The sequence below is a fragment of the Myotis lucifugus genome, unplaced genomic scaffold (genome assembly GCF_000147115.1).
Source record: "Myotis lucifugus unplaced genomic scaffold, Myoluc2.0 scaffold_194, whole genome shotgun sequence".
NCBI classification, from domain to species: domain Eukaryota; kingdom Metazoa; phylum Chordata; class Mammalia; order Chiroptera; family Vespertilionidae; genus Myotis; species Myotis lucifugus.
Genome location: NW_005871242.1, coordinates 1,944,848 through 1,970,273, shown reverse-complemented (window position 1 = coordinate 1,970,273; position 25,426 = coordinate 1,944,848). Strand labels below are relative to the sequence as shown.

At 40.1% G+C, this 25,426-nt stretch overlaps 1 protein-coding gene across 2 annotated transcripts in view; it reads right to left on the bottom strand.

Moving 5' to 3' along the window:
* KAT6A (lysine acetyltransferase 6A) overlaps positions 1-25,426 on the bottom strand; it is a 123,887-nt gene that overhangs the window by 80,103 nt on the left and 18,358 nt on the right. The gene's annotated exons all lie outside the window — the stretch shown is intronic.

The following is a 25,426-nucleotide window of genomic DNA, read 5'->3' as shown; positions in this document are numbered from 1 at the left end:
GAGAGGGCACAGGCCGGAGTGAGGGACACCGCCCCCCCCACCGAGTGCGCAAATTTTTGTGCACCGGGCCTCTAGTAGATAATAAAAGTCTAATATGCAAATCGACTGAATGCTATGACGCACGCTGACCACCAGAGGGCTGATGCTCAACGCAGGAGCTGCCCCCAGCCCACAGGCCCCAGCAAGCCAAGGCAGATGCCAGTAGGAGCCCCACAATCGCCCCGCCAGTTGCCCCACAGAGGGAGGCAACCGGCAGCGGAGGCAGGGGTTGAGGCTGGCCAGTGAGCGGGCCAGCGCTATGCCCCCCCCCCAGATAATCCACCAGTCACCTTCCCTCAGAGGGAGGCGACCGGCAGCGGCGGGGTGATCGGGGGATGAGGGTAGCCGGTGAGCGGGCCGGTACTGGCCCCCGATCACCCCGCCGGAGCGGGTGGAGCCAGGCCGGCCAAGGCAGGTGCCAGCAGGGGACCTCCCAATTGCCCCACTGGTCACCCCCCAGATTGGCCCTGATCGCCAGCCAGGCCTAGGGACCCTACCCATGCACAAATTTTGTGCACCGGGCCTCTAGTGTTTACTAATTAGGACAGTTCTACAAAACTCTTGGCTCACTATTTATGTTCAGTCCACACACAACCCAGAGCTCTACCTGGCTTCTTCCTACCACTTTTAGGCATCTCTCTTCACAATTTAAAGCCCTCAGGCTCAGAGCACCCCATACTACAACAACTGATTATAATCTACATCCCCCCAGTACTGTGATTTATGAGATAGTCCAGGTTTAAACCCATTTTCCTGGCACTCCATTTCATCTCAAAAATGACCTGGTTTGAATGACAAATTATATACTCACCCTAACCTTCACTAACTCAGCAGTCAGTCCCAGCCAGGATTATCAACTCTATGCTCTACTACATGTCCAAACATTCTTGACTCCAGAGCCCTCTGTCTTGAATCTCTTTACAGAAGGTTAAGAGAGCAGCAAATATGTGAACAGTCAAAAGTAAAGGATTAGAAAGGGACAATACAAGAACCTAAACAGGAGCCCCCTGAGGATAAGCATAACAGAAAAACATGAAAATGAATATTATTACTGATGCTTTACAACATCTGGTTGGCCCATAACATGTCATTCAGTCTACTGCACTAAGTAGCTAGAGAAAAGAATGCTAATCAGACTCTAGTGGCTATTGCTTTTTCAAATGTTTTATTGGTTTTTAAAGAGAGAGGAAGGGAAAGAGAGAAACTTAGATGTGCCAGAGAAACATCGATTAACTGCCTCCTGCATGCCCCCTACTGGGGATTGAGCCCACAACCCAGCATGTACCCCAACCAGAAATCGAACCGGTAACCTTTTGGTGCATGGGACAATGCTCATAGAACTGAGCCAGACCGGTCACGGCTAGTGGCTATTGTATTAAATAAAAATTTTAAGTTTAGTTTAGACCTATGCCTACAGATATCCTTAGAGATTTCTATTCAAATAAAAATATTAATAAATACAATGATTAGTACCAGACTTAATTACTATTATCTTCAAAATTCTAAAAAAAGCATTAAGTGTAGTATCTTAATGTAGGTTCACTTGGAGCCTATTGCAGTGGCTATTATGTTTTTATCTACCAACTACCATCTCACAAGGGCACTATACCCAGGTTGTGCCAATTGTAAAAATGCATTCTGATTCATTCTTTCAAAAACCTTTACATGACTAACAAATGCCCCAGACTGTACAAGAACTGGAAATACAAAGTTAAACAAGATAATGCCCCTAAATCCAAGTAATTTGCATAGTCTAGTGGTAAAAAGACAAAACCCAAATAAAGAGATGGATAAAATGACTCTCAACTGTAAGAAGTGGTACTATGAAGCAAATAAGAAGCTTGGAAAAAGACAGGAATGAAGGAGGAGCTTCATGCTTTAGAAAGAGAACCTCTCTGAGGCAGTGACATTTAAGCAGAGATCTAATGAGAAGCTTTACCCCTAGAGGGGTAAATCACTGCATGCAGAAGGAAAAGCTGTGCAAAGATCTCAAGAAAAGAGCTTGGTGTATTAAGAAACTAAGAGAGTCCCTTGCTGGTGTGACTCAGTTGCTTGAACATCATCCCATGCACTGAAGCGGTCGCTGGTTGATTCCCAGTCAGGGCACATGCCAGGGTTGCAGGCTCAATCCCCAGTAGGGGGCGTGCAGGAGGAGCCAATCAATGTTTCTCTCCCTTTCTCTTTCTAAAATTATAAAAACGTATTTTTAAAAAGAAACTGAGAGAAGATGAGCAGTGTGGTTACAAAACAGTAAGCAAGACTGATGGTCTGGATATGAAACAAAGGGCTATTCCTGAAAGGAAATCAAGGAAGGGATCAAGGACTCCTGGTTTTCTGACTATGAGTGTTGGATTTACTGATATGAAGAAATTTAAAACACACACAGAGGAGAAGGCATGGGGGGAAAAGAGGGAGGAGGAATCAAGAGTTTGTTTTGTTCACATTTTTTGAGTTAAGATGTTCAAGTAAGTCAGGCTGAAAATCCCAGAAGTTTTCTGAACAAAGTTTGAAAAGAAGATCGATCCCTTTTTTCTTCTAGGTCACAAGGATGGAAGGATCTAGATCCTAAAACACCTGCAACCATGTTCCCAACCATTTGAAGAAAACCTGTCTGAGACAGGAGAGACAGTGTTACTAATTGAAAGAAGCAGAGATGAAAATAGAGAAACCAAGCAATAATATAATCCTTGGAGCAGTTGTCCCTAAAGCCAACTCCATTCATACCCTTCCTTGAAGTTTGATCATAGCTACTAATAAAACACTCTTTTTACTCAAGTGTTTCAGTCACTTACAAACCCAGACTTAATATACTCATACATGCTAATTTATATTTCCGTTACTGAGTAAATTTATTAGGAGCCAGAAAAGAACTAATTTATTTAGTTCTAGGAAATGTAAGAAGCTTAGGGTCCAGAACTAACTTTGAGGAGAACAGGTTTTTGTGTTGTTAAAAAAAAAAAAAAAAGAACAAACACAAAAGAGAAAATAACCCAATTTAAAAAATAGAAAAATAAACGAAATGACACTTCACCAAAGAAGTTATAATAAGCATATGAAAAGGTGTTCAACATAACTAATCATTAAGGAAATGCCAATTAATTCACAATTAAATACCACTATATACCTATTAGAATAACTTTTTTAAATGACAATTTCAAATGCTAGTAAGGATGTAGAACAAATGAAACTCTCATGTATGGCTGGTAAGAATGCAAAACAGAACAGCCACTATGCAAACCGTTTGGTAGTTTCTCATAAAGTTAAACATACACTTACCATACAACCCAGTAATCCCCTTCCTAGGTGTTTACCCAACTGAAATGAAAACCTATTGTAGTAGTCTGAATAATGGCTCCAAAGATATAGGGTCCTAATCCTTGGACCCCGTAAATGTTAACTTATTTGGAAAAGGGTCTTTGCAGATGTGATAAATTAAGGATTTTGAGGTTAGAGATTACCCTGGATTACTAGCTGTGCATTAAATACTATCACAAGTATGAGAGAGAGAGAGAAGAGAATTTGAAATACAGATGATGTAAATAAGGAAGCAGATACAGCAACAAGGCAAGAAATGCCAGGAACCAACAGAAGCTAAAAGAGGCTGTAAAGGGGGTGTGCCCCTGCCAACACCTTGATTTTGGCCCTTGATACTGATTTCAGACCTCTGACCTCCAGACAGGTAAGAGAATAAATTTATGTTGTTTTTGAGGTACCCAGTTTTGCAATGTGTTACACAGAAAACTAAGATATCTATGTTCACACAAAACCCTGCATATAAATGTTTATAGCAGCCTTATTCATAATTGCCAAAAGCTGAAACCAACACAATACCCTTCAATAGAGAAAGAAATGAACTATGTGGTGCACATATACAATGGAATACTACTCAGCAATTAAAAGGAACAAAATATTGATACACACAACATGAATGAATCTCAAATGCATTATGTTAAATGAAAGAAACCAGACTCAAAAGGCTATATATGATTTATTTATATGATAATCTGGAAAATGCATGACTATAGGGAGAATGACAGCTCGGTAGTTTGCCAGTTCAGGGGGGAGTCAGAGGGTAGCATGAGGGAAGTTTATAAGAGGGGATACTGGAATTCTTCTGTATCTTCATTGTGGTGGTGGCTGCACAACCCTTTGAACTTGTCAAAACTCATAAAACTATACACTAAAAAGAATCCATTGTTGTATATAAATTTATAAATATGCAGTGTTGCAAAGGGGAGTAGCTATGCCATTTACTGTTTTTCTGAATGCTCATATGCACTCATGTACAATCACTCCTTTATTCAATAAACACTCAAACACCAGATATGTGATTCCTTGATCCATCTTAACCAAGGTTATGAGTCCTTTTGTAACTTTCATTCAAAAACCATCCTTGATTAATTTATTAACCCTACTAGAGGCCTGGTTCACAAAATTCGTACACTGGGGGGGGGGGGCAGTCCCTCAGCCCAGCCTGTGCCCTCTCACAGTCTGGGAGCCCTCGGGGGATGTCCAACTGATGGCTTTGGCCCCACGGGAGCAGGCCAAGTCGGTCAGTTGGACATCCTTAGCGCTGCCGTGGAGGCGGGAGAGGCTCCTGCCACCGCCGCTGCACTTGCCAGCTATGAGCCCGGCTTCTGGCTGAGCAGCGCTCCCCCTGTGGGAGTGAGTGCACTGACTACCAGGGGGCAGTTCCTGCATTGAGTGTCTGCCCCCTGCTGGTCAGTGCACATCAGAGTGAAGGGTGGTTCTGTCATTCAGTTGATTTGCATATTAGCCTTTTATTATATAGGATTTTATCTAAACAGAGGGTGGAAGATAGCTGAACAGTGTGATGGTATTCCCAATCTCATAATATACTTACCCTTTACAGACCAGGAAAGTTTGAAGCAGCACTAATCCATGAATAAATGATATTCTGAACAATTTAATAACCTCCCAGCATTTTTGTCAATATGCACTAGAAATAATACTGGCCTGTAATATTACAATGAATTCCCATAGGTACTCCATTTCCTTCTCTCCCTTTCCTCAATCTTTCCCTTTCAGCTCCCCCAAAAACTTGGTCACTAAAAATGCATAAAACAAAATGACCAAAAATCTCTTCTGCCTAAGTTTAGAAACTAATCTTAAATCTGCAACCCAATTTTGTTCAAAAGTCTGTAAATCAGTTGTTTAAAACTTGCAACAAAATGTTCCATTTAACAACATTCTAAAAGTTGGTTAAGCCCAAACAAATCAAAAATACAATGTTACTGAAATAGTTAGATCCCCACACAAGAGGTATGAAAGCTCTAAAGACAAACACATTCCTTCCATGACCCTATCCCCTACGTGTGTGAGGAGAAGGGGAATGATTCCTAGACACCAGAAACCTATTAACTGCACTGTGACAAAATATAATTATGATCTGTTAAACTATATACTAGTACCTTATGTGCATGATTTCATTTAATCATTATAAAAACCCTATACTACTATCCATTTTTTCAGTTTTACAGGTGATAAAAATTAAGGCTTAGAGAAGATTTTTTGCCTACCATTATCACAGAAGAGGGAATAGCACTCCTCACTGATACTTAAAAAAAGGTACATTAAAAAAAACAACATAGACTAGAGACTCAGGATCTATACCTATAAAGCTGTGTGACACTCCTCCCCGCACCCCTAATTAATATAACTTTCTAAGTCTCAATACAACCTCTAAGTGAGATCAATTATGTGTTCCAATTCTTAACTTCTATTATTTATGAAGACCACAATAGAGGAGTGAGTATCTTTCTACCCTGGAAGCAATCAGGAAGGTGTCTGTAAGTCAGAGGTTGGCAAACTGTTTTTACAGACCACATAAGGTCCATATCATCTACAGCATATTATCTGTTTTGCTGTGTTTTAACTCTTAACATAAAACTCGCTGAAGTCCATGTAAAAATACATCTAGGACCTTGCCCACAGGCTGGGTCTAGTTTGCTGGCCCCTGCTCTGAGTATATTTTGAATTGGGAAAGAGAAGAATGATGAACATTTGGGTAGACTCCCTTATGGGCATTCTTTGATAAAAACTCTCAGCAAGGTGGGAATAGAAGGATCATACCTCAACATAATAAAAGCCATATATGACAAACCCACAGCCAACATCATACTCAACGGACAAAAATTAACACCATTTCCCCTAAGAACAGGAACAAGACAGGGATGCCCACTCTCACCACTCCTGTTCGACATAGTACTGGAAGTATTAGCCATTGCAATTAGACAAGAAGAAGAAATAAAAGGCATACAAATTGGAAAAGAAGAAGTAAAACTGTCCTTATTTGCAGATGACATGATATTATACATAAAAAACCCTAAAGACTCCATCAAAAAACTATTAGACTTAATAAATGAATTCGGCAATCTAGCAGGATACAAAATTAACGCCAAGAAATCTATGGCATTTCTATACACCAATAGTGAACTTACAGAAAGAGAGACTAAAAAAGCAATCCCATTTACCATCGCACCAAAAAAATTAAGCTACCTAGGAATAAACTTAACTAAAGAGGTAAAAGACCTCTACTCAGAAAACTACAGGACGTTGAAAAAAGAGAGAGAAGAAGACATAAACAGATGGAAGAACATACCATGTTCTTGGATTGGTAGAATCAACATCATTAAAATGTCCATACTACCCAAAGCAATCTATAAATTCAACGCACTTCCCATTAAAATACCAACGGCATATTTCACAGACCTAGAACAAACTCTCCAAAAATTCATCTGGAATAAAAAAAGACCCCGAATAGCTGCAGCGATCCTGAGAAAGAACAAAGTAGGTGGGATCTCAATACCAGATATCAAGCTGTATTACAAACCCACTGTTCTCAAAACTGCCTGGTACTGGCACAAGAACAGACATATAGATCAATGGAATAGAATAGAGAGCCCAGAAATCGGCCCAAACCAATATGCTCAATTAATATTTGACAAAGGAGGCAAGAACATACAATGGAGTCAAGATAGTCTCTTCAATAAATGGTGTTGGGAAAATTGGACAGATACATGCAAGAAAATGAAACTAGACCACCAACTTACACCATACACAAAAATAAACTCAAAATGGATAAAGGACTTAAATATATGACGGGAAACCATAAAAATACTAGAAGAGTCCAAAGGCAACAAAATCTCAGACATATGCTGAAGCAATTTCTTCACTGATACAGCTCCTAGGGCATTGGAAACTAAAGAGAAAATAAACAAATGGGACTACATCAAAATAAAAAGCTTCTGCACAGCAAAAGAAACCATCAACAAAACAACAAGAAAGCCCACTGCATGGGAGAACATATTTGCCAATGTTATCACCGATAAGGGTTTAATCTCCAACATTTATAGGGAACTCATACAACTTAAAAAAAAGGAAGATAAACAATCCAATCAAAAAATGGGCAAAGGACCTAAATAGACACCTTTCAAAAGAGGACACTCAGAAAGCCAAGAGACATATGAAAATATGCTCAAAGTCACTAATCATCCGAGAGATGCAAATCAAAACAATGAGGTACCATCTCACACCTGTCAGAATGGCTATCATCAACAAATCAACAAACGACAAGTGCTGGAGAGGATGTGGAGAAAAAGGAACACTCGTGCACTGCTGGTGGAAATGCAGACTGGTGCAGCCACTGTGGAGAACAGTATGGCGTTTCCTCAAAAAGTTAAAAATGGAACTCCCATTTGACCCTGTGATCCCACTTCTAGGAATATATCCCAAGAAACCAGAAACACCAATCAGAAAGGATATGTGCACCCATATGTTCATAGCAGCACAATTCACCATAGCTAAGATCTGGAAACAGCCTAAGTGCCCATCAGTAGATGAATGGATTAGAAAACTGTGGTACATCTACACGATGGAATACTATGCTGCTGTAAAAAAGAAGGAACTCTTACCATTTGCAACAGCATGGATGGAACTGGAGAGCATTATGCTAAGTGAAATAAGCCAGTCAATGAAGGAAAAATACCACATGATCTCACTCATTTATGGATAATAAAGACCATTATAAACTTATGAACAAAAATAGATACAGAGGCAGAGCTGCCTCGAACGAACTGTCAAACTACAGTGGGAAGGCTGGGGAGGGTTGGGGGGCAAGAGGCGGGGGGGTAAGAGATCAACTGAAGGACTTGTATGCATGCATATAAGCATAACCAATGGATATAAGACACTGGGGGGTAGGGGAGGCCAGGGGATTGTCAAGGGCGGGAGGGGGGGGGGGGAAAGGAGGCATATGTAATACTCTTTGTAATACTTTAAGCTATAAAACAATTTTAAAAAAAAAGAAGTTGGATATCTGCCCCACTGGCATGGCTCAGTGATTGAGTGCTGACCTATGAATCAGGAGGTCACAGTTTGATTCCCGGTCAGGCCATAATGCCCAGGTTGTGAGCTCGATCCCCATTGTGGGGCGTGCAGGAGCCAACCAACCAATGATTCTCTTTCATCACTGATCTTTCTATCTCTCTTTCCATCTCCCTTCCCCTCTGAAATCAATAAAAATATATGTATTTTTAAAAGCTGGTTATCTGTGTCACTGATTATCTAAATGTATCACTGAGTACGGCCTATGTTTTTTTCTCTCCCACTCAATCACTTCCCAATATCAGTTTTTCTTAATGGCTATCTTCCTAACTATAGACAAGTACCCATTTGGTCTGGACACCTTGATTGATTCATTTCATACATATTGAATACCCACTATGTGCCAAACACTAAGGAAAACAGCAGGCATCAAAAGAAAGCCATCTTGGACCTTACATTCTAATAGGAGACAAACAAAAATAAAAATATAGAGTACGTCAGATGGCAGTAAGTATCATATGCAAAAATAACACAAGAAATGAAAATAACTCCCAGGTGTGGTGGAAAGACTGCAATTTTATACAGGGAAGAAAGTGAGGTAAATAAGCCATGCAAATATTTACTTTAGAGACAACACCACAACCACCACCCCAGCTCTCTGCATACATGTCATTTTGTCCATGAGGCCTCTCTTAGCATACTCTATTTTTTCCAAATCACATATCTCATATCTTTCATTTTTTTATGTTTGTTAATTTTTTTCACTGTCTACACACACACACACACACACACACACACGAATGTGAGCTACATATAGTATGGAAGAGTTGAGGACAGCATAGTATCTGGTACATAGCAGATACTCAATAGATACTATGGGGGTGGGGGTGGGATGGGGAATGTTCCAATAGAGAGAACAGTAAATTCAAAATGCCCTGAGGCAGGGATGTACCTAGGAACAATATGAAAGTCAATGTGGCTGGTGGACAGTAGGGAAGGGGAGAATAATAGGAAGTAAAGCTAGGAAGTATGGTAAAGAAAGGACAAAAGCTAGGAGATAATTAGGAGGCAATAACAATGGTCTAATAGTCAAAGAGTTTGAACTGATGGTAGCAGTACAAGAAGTGAGAAGTGAATGGATTCTGCATTTACTCTAGAGCAGAGTTTGGCAAACTTTTACTGTAAAGGATCAGGTAGTAAATATTTTAGGCTTTGCAGGCCATAAGGCCTCTATTGCAACTACTCAATTCTGCTGTAAAGCATGAAAGAAGCCACAGACAAGTGTAGCTGTGCTCCAATAAAACTTTATGTGGACAAAGACATTTGTTGTGATCCAACAACATACTTTCGTACATGCAGTGATTAACTTTAGTTACAGGTTCAGGATTAGGTTAGATTATAAATTCAGGTCTCTTTAATTAGGTGAGGAATCACTGTTCATAATTCTTCAAGTACTCTTCATCCTTAAGCCTCAAGAGACTATTTCAAATGGCTTTAACAGTGTGTGAAGGAAGAGATTAAAACAATGAGGAGCCCAGCTGGTTTGGCTCAGTGGATAGAGCGTGTCGGCCTGTGGACTGAAAGATCCTGAGTTTGATTCCGATCAAGGGAACATGGCTGGGGGGCATGCATGAGGCAGCCCATCAAATGATTCTCTCTCATCATTGATGTTTCTATCTCTCCCTCTCTGAAATCAATAAAAAAATATTTTTAAAAAGACAATGAGGAGAATAATATAATAGAGTAGGCTAGAAAACGTCAAATCAAAGTTAGAGGTGCTCCACCAATGTCATCCACAAAGACATAACAAAATCTATTTATATATCACTGGCATATCAAAACCCACAAATAATTTATCCAAAGAGATCAGGGCCTTGGCTTTGTGTCCCTTTTGCACTAAGAGAATCCTGACTCTTACTTAAGCTAGCAGCCCTATGCTATGGTAAGCAAGACTACAATCCATAGCCAAAGCCCCTGTGAGCTCGGGAAAAGAAAGCAGTGCTGGGAAGCAAGGAGGGCAGATAAATCAGGAGGCAACTATAACAACTTCCTAGATCCACAATAACATTTAATAGCCAATCCCAGGTGATTAACAATGTCAAACACAATGAGGCACTTTGTAACTGAATACAAAATCCTTCTTGCCTTAAATTAAAACACAAATTACTGTCATCTACAAAACAATATTTGCCCATTAGCAATATAAAAATGAACACTTCATCTTCAAAGTGCTTACAAATTAGAATATCTAGAAAGCCTTCCATGCCGATTCACAACTTCCTGTAAGTTATTTTTTAATACAGAACACTTTTAAAAAAATTTTTTTTATTGATTTCAGAAAGGAAGGGAGAGGAAGAGATAGGAACATCAAAGATGAGAGAGAATCATTGATCAGCAACCCCCCTACTAGGGATTGAGCCCACAACCTGGGTGGGCATGTACCCTGACCAGGAATTGAACCATGACCTCCTGGTTCATGGATCAACACTTACCTACTGAACCATATTGGCTGGGCTCCTCCAAGTTTTATAGATACATTTCAACTCCTGGAATATATATATTGTCCTCTCCTCTCAGCAGAGAAACAGGTAATAAAAATGGCTGAGCTAATAAACATGTATGTCCAAGGGTACTTTTATTTAAAATTTTTCTTTAAAAAAGTATTTAATTTTGTTTTAAACATCTTTTTGTCCCTTCCAAAGCCACGAACAACTAAGTCATACAACAATTTATCTATTCCTACTTCAATAATCCAAACAACCAACAAGTTTGATATTCATATAGAAATCCAAAATAGGAAAGAAGTTTGCTCATGGATATTCACAAACCCTAGAGATGGGATTTTCCTATTGAAATAGACTGGCAAATTTCTTCCCCTTTAAGTAACTCCCACAGATATTTTACTACAAATGCAAGCAATCACAAAGACTTTAATTGGCAGTAACAACTAAAAGGCTAAATTCTGAAAGATTAGAGCCCAGAAAAAGCAGTACTTTCTAAACAGGTCTTAAGGGCAATGAGATGGGAGTAGAGAGTAGTCTTCCCTTAGCAAAATTAAAGAGGTGTAGAGGTGGGGATTCCACAATTCCCTTCATATGCTAATGTGAACTATAAATATGCACTGTGTTCTAAACTTATTGTGATAAGGATTTCTCTGTTCTCTAAACATATACAGTGGGGCCTTGACTTACGAGTGTCCCGACTTACGAGTGTCCCGACTTACGAGTGTCCCGACTAACGAGTTTTTCGAGATACAAACTGTCTCTCGGCCGATTTTTTGCTTTGAGTTGCGAGCTAAAATTCGGGTTACGAGCCAGCTTCAGATACCCCACCACTAGTTGGCGCAGCGAACATCACAGTGAATGCCACAACATCAGCCCAGCATCACGTGTCTCACTCATTCATTTTAAGATTTGACATACGAGTAATTTGAGTTACGAGCTCCATCACGAGCTCCATCACAGGAATTAAACTCGTAAGTCAAGGCCCCACTGTATTCAGGAAATGGTGTACCAAGGAAGCAATTTGGGAAACACAACTCTCTTATTGTTTTTAAATTAGTATTAAAAGTAAGCAATAAAAAGCCTAGAAAAAACCATAGGCAGCAAAATCTCAGACATCTCTTGTAGCAATACGTTTACAGATACATCTCCTAAGCAGTGGTCGGCAAACTGCGGCTCGGCAAACCGGGGCTCGTGAGCCAAATGCGGCTCTTTGGCCCCTTGAGTGTGGCTCTTCCACAAAATACCAGCTCTTCCACAAAATACCGACTTCTGCACATGGGCCACGAAGTTTCAATCGCACTGTACGTGCACGCCCGCACATGGTATTTTGTGGAAGAGCCACACTCAAGGGGCCAAAGAGCCGCATGTGGCTCGCAAGCCACGGTTTGCCGACCACGGTCCTAAGGCAAAGGAAACTAAGGAGAAAATAAACAAATGGAACTACATCAAAATAAAAAGCTTCTGTTCAGCAAAAGAAACCATCAACAAAACGAAGAGAGCCCACTGTATGGGAGAACATATTTGGCAATGACACATCTAATAAAGGGTTAATATCCAAAATACATAAGGAACTCATACAACTTAACAAAAGGACGACAAACAGTCCAATTAAAAAATGCGCAAAGGACCTAAATAGACACTTCTCCAAAGAGAACATATAGATGGCCAAGAGACATATGAAAAAATGCTCAACCCTAGCCGGTTTGGCTCGGTGGATAGAGCATCGGCCTCCAGATCGAAGGGTCCCAGGTTCGATTCTGGTCAAGGGCACATGCCTGGGTTGTGGGCTCGGTCCAATGTGCAGGAGGCAGCCAATCAATGGTTCCCTCTCATCATTGATGTTTCTACCTCTCTTTTCCTCTCCCTTCCTCTCTGAAATAAATAAAAACATATATATATTTTTAAAATGCTCAAAATCACTATCATCAGAGAGATGCAAATTAAAATGACATGAGGTATCACCTCACACCTGTCAGAATGGCTACCATCAACAAATCAACAAACGACAAGTGCTGGTGAGGATGTGGAGAAAAAGGAACCCTTTACACTGCTGGTGGGAATGCAGGCTGGTGCAGCCACTGTGGAAAACAGTATGGCGTTTCCTCAAAAAATTAAAAATGGAACTCCCATTTGACCCAGTAATCCCACTTCTAGGAATATATCCCAAGAAACTAGAAACACCAATCAGAAAGGATATATGCACCCCTATGTTCATAGCAGCACAATTCACCATAGCGAAGATTTGGAAACAGCCTAAGTGCCCATCAGCAGATGAGTGGATTAAAAAACGGTGGCATATCTACACAATGGAATACTATGCTGCTGTAAAAAAGAAAGAACTCTTACCATTTGCAACAGCATGGAGGGACCTGGAGAGTATAATGCTAAGTGAAATAAGTCAGTCAGAGAAAGACAAATATCACAGGATCGCACTTATATGTGGAATCTAAGTAACAAAATAAACTGATGAACGGAGTGGTTTCAGAGACATTGAAGCATGGAACAGAGTGCAGAATCTCAGAGGGAGGGTGAGGGAGGGTGGGTGGGTGGAAGGTAATCAACCAAAGACCTTGTATGGATATATGCATAACCCATGGACAGAGACAATAGGGTACTGAAGGCCTGGGGCGAAGTGTCCGGGCGGGTTGGAGGGGATTAATGGGGGTAAAAAGGGACATATATTATACTTTCAACAATAAAGAATTATTTAAAAAACAATAATAATAATAAAAAATAAAAGTAAGCAATAAAAATTGGCCCTGGCCGGGTAGCTCAGTCAGTTAAAGCGTCAACCCGATATATCAAGGTTGTGGGTTCAATCCCCAGTCAGGACATATACAAGAATCATGTACATGAACCACTGAACGCATAAATAAGTGGAACAACAAATCGATGTCTCTCCCCTCCGTCTCTCTAAAATCAATAAATAAAAGTGAAAAAAAATAATAAAAGTGAGCAATAAATATTAACATCAAGGTTCATTATTCAAAGATTAACTAAAACCTTTCCTTATAAGAAATACACACACACTATACAGGGTGGGGCAAAAGTAGGTTTAAATAATAGGTTGCAAATTAAGTGTCCTTAAACCTTTTTAAATACTACAATAAATTCTTTCGTGTACTCACAACTGTAAACCTATTTTTGCCCCACCTTGTACATTTTAACAATCCTTTTCAAAATATTTACATATGCATATCCTTAAGTTAAAAACACCAGCATAAGTACACAAAACACTTTAACACTTTTAACATCTCTGTAAACATGAAAACAACCAACTGAGAGATTAATGGTTACAAATACAAAAGTCAAATACTCATAAAATAGGAGTCAAAGAGAACTTCAATATGAAAATAAGAAATATATTTAAAACAGAGGGGCGATGGTGAAATACAAGTAGACAGCTCTACTATGAAGATGGGGGACAGAGGGAACAGAAAGAAATTTTTCTCCCAAAGTAGCATTTAATAAAGTCAAGACTTTATTCTTAATTGGGGGGAAGAAAACATTTCCAAGCCTTCACATTTTTAAAATAGTAAATACAACAATTTAATGAGCAAATATAGTTGTGTAAAATATATTTTGTATGTTACTAAATTATTCAAATGACTTTGGATCTCTGGCGTGTACAAAAAAATATTAGCGTTGCCTATACTTCCATTTTCCCCCAGTTTATTTTTGTCAATCTTTTACTAGTTAAATTTTTAATCGTCCTTAAACCTTTTTAAATTCAGAATTCATCTCTGAGTCTCTTTTCTATTCAGAGTTGTCAGTGCTCATTTTTGTTGTTGTTGCTATTTGTTTTTAGGGTATCATTCTTTGAATCACCCAAGGTGTCACCGTGATGCAGTAATTCTTAAAGACTATTTCACTCTGGCCTCCAGAACTTTCTTCCAAGCTATTGACCCCATTCTGCAAGTTTGGATGCTAACACTTTGTTGATCTTATCAAAAGGTGCCCACAGAAAGTTTCTGTGGACAAACCAGGACTCATATAATCCTAAAGTGGTTTGTGGATCCCCAAATTTTTACCAGTCTTTCTTCAATAGTTTAAAACACTATTTCATTAAGAACATACCATCAGCATTATTAGCCACTCGATACAGGCTATTTATTGAGAGAGAAAGAGAGAAATAAAACGGACGTCTGTTGTGAAAATAAGGAAAATGTCAGGCATATTGTTGATTCATCTAACAGCAGGTTTCTATTCATCTCTATTAGCTGGCACATAGTAAGCACTCCATAAAGTCAAAGGCATACTGAATGAAACCCCAACAATCTCCAGTCAGCTTGATAGTGCTGAGATAGTTCAAGTACTTCATTCATTTGCTAAATGAATATTTCAAACTATGAGCCAGGCTGCTTGACAGACACTGAGACATAAAAAAATAAAAAGCAGCCCTTGCCTTTAATTCCAGCAGGAGAAGCAGAGAGACTACCATAACACATGGAGAAAGACATCACAGTATCAGCATGCCATCATATGATGAGAATATGTTATGTTCATACAGAAAGTTACCTCATCAAGTAATGGTAGTGGATAGGTCAAGGAACTTTAAAAGATGAGTATGAGCTATTTTGTCTGTGCATGGAGTAGTATCTAAAAGAATGACATTCCAAGGAGAGATACAAATAAAAACTGAAAGGCAAGAGAGTGTGGTTAACTACAAGGAACTGCAATATGTTGAAAGACTGAGGGTTTAATAAAGTGTGGCAACAAATGAAGTTGCATAAAGGCTAAAGAGCCTCAATTTTATCCAGAAGGAACAGAAATCCACTGGACTTGAAGATTTTAAACAAGGGGAGGGCATGATATTTTAAAGAGAGTGATTAGACAAAAGTATAGAGGGAACTCCAAAAGTCTAGACCAGTGGTTCTCAACCTTCTGGCCCTTTAAATACAGTTCCTCATGTTGTGACCCAACCATAAAATTATTTTTGTTGCTACTTCATAACTGTAATGTTGCTACTGTTATGAATCGTAATGTAAATATCTGATATGCAGGCTGGTCTTTGGTGACCCCTGTGAAAGGGTGGTTCGACCGCCAAAGGGGTCGCAACCCACAGGTTGAGAACCGCTGGTCTAGGCTGAAGTCTGCTAGATAGCATAAGCTCTGTGAGGACAGGGATTTTCCATTTGGTTCACTGCTCAATCCCCAGCACTTAGAACAGTACCTACCACATGTCAATTATCACTAAATATTTATTGAATGAATGAAAACCAGCTGAAAGAGAGTGCAGTAACCCAAGAAAGAAAAAAAGAACTGAACTAAAGTAATGGGAGACAGATATAGGAGGCATGACTAACTCTGCTAAAAAAGCAATTTTTTTACTTGTAAGTATTCAATGTTACCTTTCCCTTCTACTAATGCAGCTCAAAGAGACTAACAATATTGTAAATTCTCAACTCTGCAAAAAAATCCAAGTTAGTTTACTAAAGAGCTACAAAAATGTCAGAAAACTGTTCCTAGTGGCAATATTAAAGAAATCACAATTATTTAATTTACAGTCAAGACTATAGTTATTCTCCATCTCTGTTGAGGTCAGAAAATTATTTGATTCAACATTTACCAAGTGTTCTAAATATGCATGACAATCAACAAACAATAAGTGCTGGAGAGGAATGTGGAATAAAGGAAACCCTCAGGCACTATTGGTGGGAATGTAGTCGGGTGTAGTATGGAGTTGCCTCAAAAAATTAAAAATGGAACTTCCTTATGACCTAACGATCCACTTCTGGGAATTTATCTGAAGGAACCTGAAACAGTAATTCTAAAGAATTCTAAAGAATATATGCACATTTATGTTCACTGCAGCATTATTTACAATAGCCAAGATTGGGAAGCAATCCAAGTGTCCATCAGTAGATGAGTGGATAAAAAAAACCTGTGGTACATTTACACAATGGAATACTACTCCATGAGACTACTGCTATTCTTAAAGGGTAAGAAAGAAAGAAATCTTATTCTTTGCAACAGCATGGATGGACCTTGAGAGCATTATGCTAAGCCAGTCAGAGAAAGATAAGTACTATATGATCGCACTCATATGTGGAATCAAATGAATTAACAAGCAAAAGAGAGACTCAGAGAGAGCAGGCTGACTGACAGCTGGGGAGATGGGAGCACTTGGTGGGAATGGTGGAGGCATAGAGAAAAAAGAAATACTCATGCACTTGGACAACAATGTGGTGATTGGGAGGGTGGGAGGGTGGGAAGGGTAGCTGAAGAAGGGTATGGGGGATAAATGGTAATGGACGGAGACTTGGCTTGGGGTGGTGAACACACAAGACAGTGCACAGATGATGTGCTGTAGAATTATGCACATGAAACCTGTATAATTTTGTTAACCAGTGTCACCCCAATAAATTCAATTAAAAAATAAATAATAGCCCTGGCTGAAATTTCTCAGTGGTTAGAGAGTCAGCCCCGCACCAAAGGATCAAGGTTTTGATTCCTAGTCAAGGGCACACAACCCCAGTCAGGGCCCATGTAGGAGGCAACTTGTTGATGTGTCGTACATCGATATTTCTTTCTCCTCCTCCCTCCCTCCCTTCCACTCTCTCTGAAAAGCAATGGAAAAAATATCCTCAGGTGAGGATTAGCAAAAATAACTAAATAAAATTTAAAAAAATATTTAGCAGTGCTATACTAGGTGCTATGGAATACAGTGTTTCTTATCATTTCCAAAATTATGTGCAGTATCATGACCCCATGATGAAACTGAGGGGCAAAAGGTTAAATACTTTGCCCAAAAACTACACAACTGGTAAAACCAGAAAGCAAACTCCAGAGCCCACATTCTATTTGCTACCCTAAATGATGGTAATGATTTGAATACCCAAGGATGCCCACGCTGTTTAGAGCATGGCTGGCAAAACAATGGCCTTCAGACTAAATCTAGCCCTCCAGATGTTTTGTAAATCAAGTATTATTGGAATTCACACCTGTTTATTTACATATTGCCTATGGCTGCTTTGCTCAGAGTTGATCAGAGACTGTATGGCCCACAAAGCCTAAAGCAGCGGTTCTCAACATGTGGGTCGCCAACAATGAAAATACATCCTGCATATCAGATATTTACATTACGATTCATAACAGTAGCAAAATGACAGTTATGAAGTAGGAACGAAAATAATTTTATGGTTGGGGGTCACCACAACATGAGGAACTGTATTAAAGGGTCGCGGCATTAGGAAGGTTGAGAACCACTGGGCCCTAAAGTATCTGAGCCTTATAGAAAAAGTTTGCCAATGTCTGTTTCAGACTATCAATTCAATCAAAGCTCCACTAATTAGGAACTTATAGATATCAATACATCAGGCAAATTAATTTTAATATCTTCATAAACCTGTTTAAAAAGCAGTTTTGTACTTAGATTCTCAGAGCTCCCTGGATTTACCCATTACCACTTCATATTCTTTCTTATTATTTCCATGGCTTCCCCACTTGACTAAGAGCAAGCTATCTTTCTAGCATCCCTGTTATAATCTCAATACCTAGCATAATGCCTGGAACATAGACATTAAGCAGAAATTTGAATGAATGTCTGAATATAGGCACCTGATTTAAAATAATCAGTCAAGAGTAATGGAGAGATTCAGTACTACAGAAACTTGCTATTCAACATGTGTGCTGTGCAGCAGTGGAATACTTGGGAACTTGTTAGAAATGTAAAATCTCAGGCCTCACCAAAGACCTATAAGTACATTTTAACAAGATTCCCAGATCCAAATTTGAAAAGCAGTGCTATACAAAATGGTACTTAATTATATTAAAAGTCATTAGTCTGATTCCCAATATGGGACAGGTCACTATGCATTTGGGAAAAACAACTATAAGACTTTATCCTTACCCTAACCCTGAGCTTCAATAAACAAAATAAAGACCTTATATTGACAACTTTAACTTGTTCTCTTATTGGAGGAAGACAGACATTGTTACTGAAAAATAGGACCAGCCCTAACTGGTTTGGCTCAGTGAACAGAGCGTTGACCTGTGGACTGAAGGGTCCCAGGTTCGATTCTGGTCAGGGGCATGTACCTTGGTTGCTGATCGATGTTTATCTCTCATTGGTGTTTCTAACTCTCTATCCCTTTCCCTTCCTCTCTGTAAAAAATCATTAAAAGATCTTATCTAATAAGAGGGAATATGCAAATTGACCGTCACACCATAACAGTCAATATGGCTGCACCCACAAAGGAGGCAGGGATTTCATAACACAAGATGGCTGAACCCACAGCGGAGGTCAAGTCCCCATTACAAGCCTTAACTAGCAATCAGCAGGGACCTGAGGCTGCGTGGCGCTGGGCCGGAGCAGGAGACCTGAGGCTGAGCTCCCCACCCAGCATGGCTTGACGGGGAACCTCAGGCCGAACCCCCCACCCCAGTGCCAGGGGACCTCAGGTCGCACCCCCGCTCCAGCACTGGGCCGTGGGACCTGAGGCCGTGCCCCCTGCCCAGTGAGGCTTGACAGGGGACCTCAGGCCACGCCCCCCGCCCGCGAGGCTTAACGGGGGAACTCAGGCTGCGACCCCCACCTGCAGGGCTTGACGGGGACCTCAAGGCATGCCCCCTGCCCTGGCCCAGGGGGCCTCAGGCCACGCACCCCACCCCAGGCCAGGCGACCTAAGGCCGCACCCCCCACCCTGCAGGGCTTGACAGGGGTGGGGCCGGCCAGGTCTGGGTCTCACGCAATTTCGAGGTGCACGTGGGTGGGCGGGGACTTGACTCTGGATTCCATGGCGTGCCCCAGACTCTGACACACATACATGGACCAAACAGGAGAACTGTTCAAATATTTTGCCTATTCCAAAGACAATGACCAGAAGACATCCATCTTAATTTAAATAAATTATAGAGAATGTGAAAAACTATCTACATACTGTTTCTATGTCCTGCTTGTTTGTTTGTTGGTTTTGTTACTCCTCATCCCGAGGATATTTTTCCACTGATTTTTAGGGAGAGTAGAAGAGAGAGAGAGAAAGACAGAGAGAAACATTGATGTGAGAAACAAATCCATTGGTTGCCTCCTGCACGAGACGACCAGGGCTCAGGCCAGGGAGGAGCCTGCAACCAAGGTACACGCCCTTGACTGGAATCAAACTCGGGACCCTTTGGTCCACAGGCCTATGCTCTATCCACTGAGCCAAACCAGCTAGGGCTCTATATCCTGTTAGAACTGATATGTGTTCATGAAAACTTCAAAATATGAGAGTTATCTTGTGGGTTAATAAATTGATTTGTTTTGTTTTGTTTTAATGGAAAAAGAAGAGGGAAGTCAGCACTACTTCCTGCTGTTTATTTTTAAAAACAAAGGCTAAAAAACTACTGGAGCTATGACCTACTCACACTAAAAACAATCTTTAAAAGCAGTTGCTTGCTCTGGTCAGTTTGCCCACAGACTGAAGTGCCCCGGGTTCAATTCTGGTCAAGGGCATGTATCTCAGTTGCAGGCTCGATACCCAGCCCTGGGCCCTAGTTAGGGCTCGTGCAAGAGGCAACCAATCAATGTGTCTCTCACACATCAATGTTTCTCTCTCTCTCCCCCGTTCCTTTCACTCTCTCTAAAAATCAATGGAAAAACCTTCTCAAGTGAGGATTTAAAAAAATAAAAAAAGGTAGTTACTTGGTGAATTTGGTGATTTAGGTACAATTACTATCCCTGTTTCACAGAAAAGGAAAGTGAAGCTAATGGAAGGTAATGTAACTTAAAAGTCAAACAACAAATAAATGATGAGGCTAAGATCGTAGTCTTTAACAAGCCCTAAACTAATCAGAACTAGCATTGTATTAATTCTGTACCAATTCACCAGAACTTCGGTTTATCTCAATTATGAATTCATAGTGGTGGTGTTTTTTTTCTTTTGACCACTCCACTAGCCTCTATATTCTAGCTCCTATACTTTAGCTATACTAGTATTTTCTTGGACAAATCACTTGACCTCTATCAGCCTTTGTTTCATCTATAAAATATATGACCTCCTTAAAGTATTGTTGTGACCTAAATATAATATGCAGTATATAATATTTATTCAAAATTATATAGATTTCAAATACAAGTACTATATAACATGCACTTAAAAAGACTGACAAACTGCCAAAACCGGTTTGGCTCAGTGGATAGAGCGTCGGCCTATGGACTGAAGGGTCCCGGGTTCGATTCCGGTCAAGGGCATGTACCTGGGTTGTGGGCACATCCCCAGTAGGAGATGTGCAGGAGGCAGCTGATCGATGTTTCTTTCTCATTGATGTTTCTAACTCTCTATCTCTCTCTCCCTTCCTCTCTGTAAGAAATCAATAAAAAATATATTTAAAAAAAAAAAAAAAAAAAGACTGACAAACAAGGACATACTACATTATCTATGAAATAGAGTTTCCCTGCCATCAGTAGAAAAGTAATAGGTTAAGATTTTTATTTGGGGGGAAAGGGGTATCATTCTAAGGGACAGAAACCTACCAGTATAGGCCACTACTTACAAGAGACTCACCAAAAAGACCCAGATATTCTTTTTCTTTTCTTATTGTTTTTTTTTAATCCTCACCTGAGGATATTTTTCCATTGATTTTTTTTTTTTTTTTAGGATAGAAGGGAGGGTAGGTGGGGGAGAGACAGAAACACTGATATGAGATAGATACATTGATTGGTTCCCTCCCACATGCAGGATTGAACCTGTAACCCAGGTATGTGCCCTGACCAGGAATCAAACCCAAAACCCTCTGGTGCATGGGTTGACAGTCTAACCATTGAGCAATACTGGCCAGGGGGCAAAAGACCTAGATATTTCTTAAAGCAACATCATCATAACAGTTTAAAAAAAAACTCAACAAATTTCTGACTACCTCTAAGAATTGCTTGTTTTTAAGCAATTGGTTTAAGATAGCTGATCTATAGAATTTGTAGCTCGTCAGTAGGCTGGCAGAACAAACTCCAATGAGGGTGAAAGAATGGAGTAAAAAATGGATGATTCTTCATTTATCAGACTGTCAAAGATCAAAAAGTTTGATACCACTATGATTCCCTGGGTGTAGGGAAACAAGAACTGTTATATACTTGTTGGTGAACCTCTATGAAGAAAAATTCAGAAATACAAAATTACAAAGGCATACATTCTTTGACCTAATTATTCCACTTCTAGGAACTGAAAGTAAAATGACAAATGAAGGAGGTTATTCAACTGACTACTGTTTATAATCATAGAAAACTGGAAATGTACGTCCATCAGCCAGGGTCTAGTTTTATAAATTATGGTACACCCATACAATGGAATATCACCAAGCCTTCTGTACTGATATGAAACACACTTAAGATATTGTTGTTACATAGGGAGAAAAAAACTAAGGTGCAAAACAATGTATTAAGGTATGTTATTAACTGTGGGAGGGTGGAACAAAAGGAAAAATGAATATATAGTGATTGTGGGGTTTATTAAAGTATGTATCTATTGATTTCAGAGAAGGAAGGGAGAAATAGAAACATCAATGATCAGAGAGAATCACTGATTAGCTGCCTCCTGCATGCCTCCACTGGGGACCAGGAATCAAACCGTGACCTCCTGATTCATAAGTCAACGCTCAACCACTGAGCCACACCAGCTGGGCAATAACATGATTGTTTTTAAACACACAGAATCTCCTTAGAAGGTAGAAAAGAAACAAAACTCACTGGCTGCCTCCCAGAACTGGTTAGCAAGGGAATGGGACTTAGGAGAATACTCTCCATGGAATATTCTTCTGTACTTTTTAAATTTTATGTACTAATAAATAACTATTTTCTATTAGGAAAACATAATTTCTTAAAGTTTAAAAAAAATACTGCATGGTTAATAGAGAACAAATATTACCTTGAAGGAGGTAGCAAATGGTACTTTTCAGGTGAGTTATCAAACATTTGCAGAAAACATCTAAAACTCCTTCTGCCCTTTTAATTTATAGAGCCTATAAATTTTGAGAGGATAAATGATTCAGCTTCTAATTTATTAAGTGAGTTAATGCTTTTTAAAAATCAACCTGTTGCCAAAACCGGTTTGGCTCAGTGGATAGAGCGTCGGCCTGCGGACTGAAAGGTCCCGGGTTCGATTCCGGTCAAGGGCATGTACCTGGGTTGCGGGCACATCCCCAGTGGGAGATGTGCAGGAGGCAGCTGGTCGATGTTTCTCTCTCATCGATGTTTCTAACTCTCTATCTCTCTCCCTTCCTCTCTGTAAAAAATCAATAAAATATATTTTAAAAAAAAATCAACCTGTTTCTAACATTCCACCCTCCAGTTTAAGCCCAACAGTTTCAATTCAACAAACATTTTCTGACCATCTTACAAAGTACCGGGAACTGGATACAAAGATTAATAACACATATGACTTGATAAATGCTTTAACAGATGGATGTAATAAATGTTAAAGGAGTATCTACTTTTTTAATGCTTGTCATTTTCATGAACAAGAGGCAGTCTGATGTGGCTGAAGGCGTACTGGACTTGAAAGAGACCTGGGCTCTAGTTCCATTTATTCCCTTAATTAAGCATATAATTCTGATTAAAACCTGGCTATCATAGCATGAATTGCCTTCCTTACTATATCTATATCTATATCTATATCTATATCTATATCTATATCTATATCTATATATACACACACACACACACACACACACACACACACACAGTGGCCAGATTATTATGACCACCTGACGTTTGTAAGCAAATTAGCTATAATTTCGCGCTGACGTTGCTATAGGGCCAGACCATTATAAATAGGGAAGCAGGTTGTTTACCACGACAGAAGTGATTTTTTTCTGAAGATATGGGTAAACAATGCGATTTAACAGCCTTTGAACGTGGGATATACACACACACACACACACACACACACTGAGTGGCCAGATTATTATGACAACCTGTCGATTGTAGGCAAATTAGCTGTACACTGCATCATATGGGATATGGAAGCCGAAGGCCTGTTCGAACACCTTTGCTGTCTGCAGTTACCAAGATAAAACGTCTCCAATTCGCACAGGAACACAAGGATTGGACAGTTGAGCATTGGAAAAAAGTCATGTGGTCTGATGAATCACGTTTCCAGTTGCATCATGCAGATGGCAGAGTGAGAATTTGGCGGAAACAGCATGAAAGCATGCAACCCACATGCATGAGTACAACCCTTCAAGCTGGTGGGGCAGTGTTATGGTTTGGGGCATGTTTTCCTGACATGATTTGGGCCCTTTAATTCATGTGGAACAATGTCTGAATAGCACAACATACCTAAGTATCGTTGCTGATCAAGTTCATCCTATCATGTTGATGGCGTATCCCAATGGAGATGGCTTCTTCCAACAAGACAATGCGCCATGCCACGGTGCTCATATTGTGCAGGAGTGGTTTCAAGAACATGAGGGAGACTTTACCTTGCTTAGGTGGCCCCCACAATCACCATGTCTCAATCCAATTGAGCATTTGTGGGACGAAGTTAAAAGAGCCATCAGGCAGCTGGTTCCACAACCATCAAATCTCACAGAACTGGACAGTGCTATTCATCAGGCATGGTGTCAGATTCCTCGCATCACCTTTCAACATCTCGTGGAGTCAATGCCAAGAAGAACTGCCGCAGTATTGAAGGCAAAAGGTAGCCCAATGAAGTGCTGATGGGGTGGTCATAATAATCTGGCCACTCAAAATATATATTTTTTATATATAAATATGTAATTTATATATATTTTATACATATAAATATATATAATACATATTATATATATATCCCACGTTCAAAGGCTGTTAAATCGCATTGTTTACCCATATCTTCAGAAAAAAATCACTTCTACTGTCGTGGTAAACAACCTGCTTCCCTATTTATAATGGTCTAGCCCTCTAGCAACTTCAGGGCAAAATTATAGCTAGTTTGCCTACAAACGTCAGGTGGTCATAATAATCTGGCCACTCGGTGTATATATAAAATAGAGAAATATGCTAATTAACCAGGACGCCATAACGGGTCGACCAGACAGGAGGAGGTTGTATGTGCAGCATCGGGGGCGGGGTGGCAGGGGCCTCCGCACACCTGGGCTGGGGGGAGGGCCTGATCAGCAGCGGCCACGGTTGCTTCAAGGGCCGGAGAGGAAGGCAGGGCCAGACCCTTGACTCGAGGGTGGGCGGTGCCGCACGATTTCGAATCGTGTGCTGGGCTCCTAGTGTTATATAAGACTAGAGGCCCAATGCACGAAAATTCATGCAAGAGTAGGCCTTCCTTCCCCTTGCACCCAGGACCTGGGCGGCTTCCCTCCAGCTCCACCTTCGTCCGGAATGATGTCCAGAAGGACATCTGGTCTAATTAGCATATTACCCTATTATTATTATCGATATACGTGAAAGCAAAATCCTTTAAAATCTGTGAGACACTTCAGAAACATGTTATAACCATCCAGATAAAGTTTTGGAGAAAAAGACTTTACCCCTTTTCCTTCTCTGGCTTTCTTGGCTGAAGTTATGAGTTCTCTGCTTAGCTTGTTATCAGAAATAAAATTATTTTTCTCATTCTTTCAAAGATAGTAGA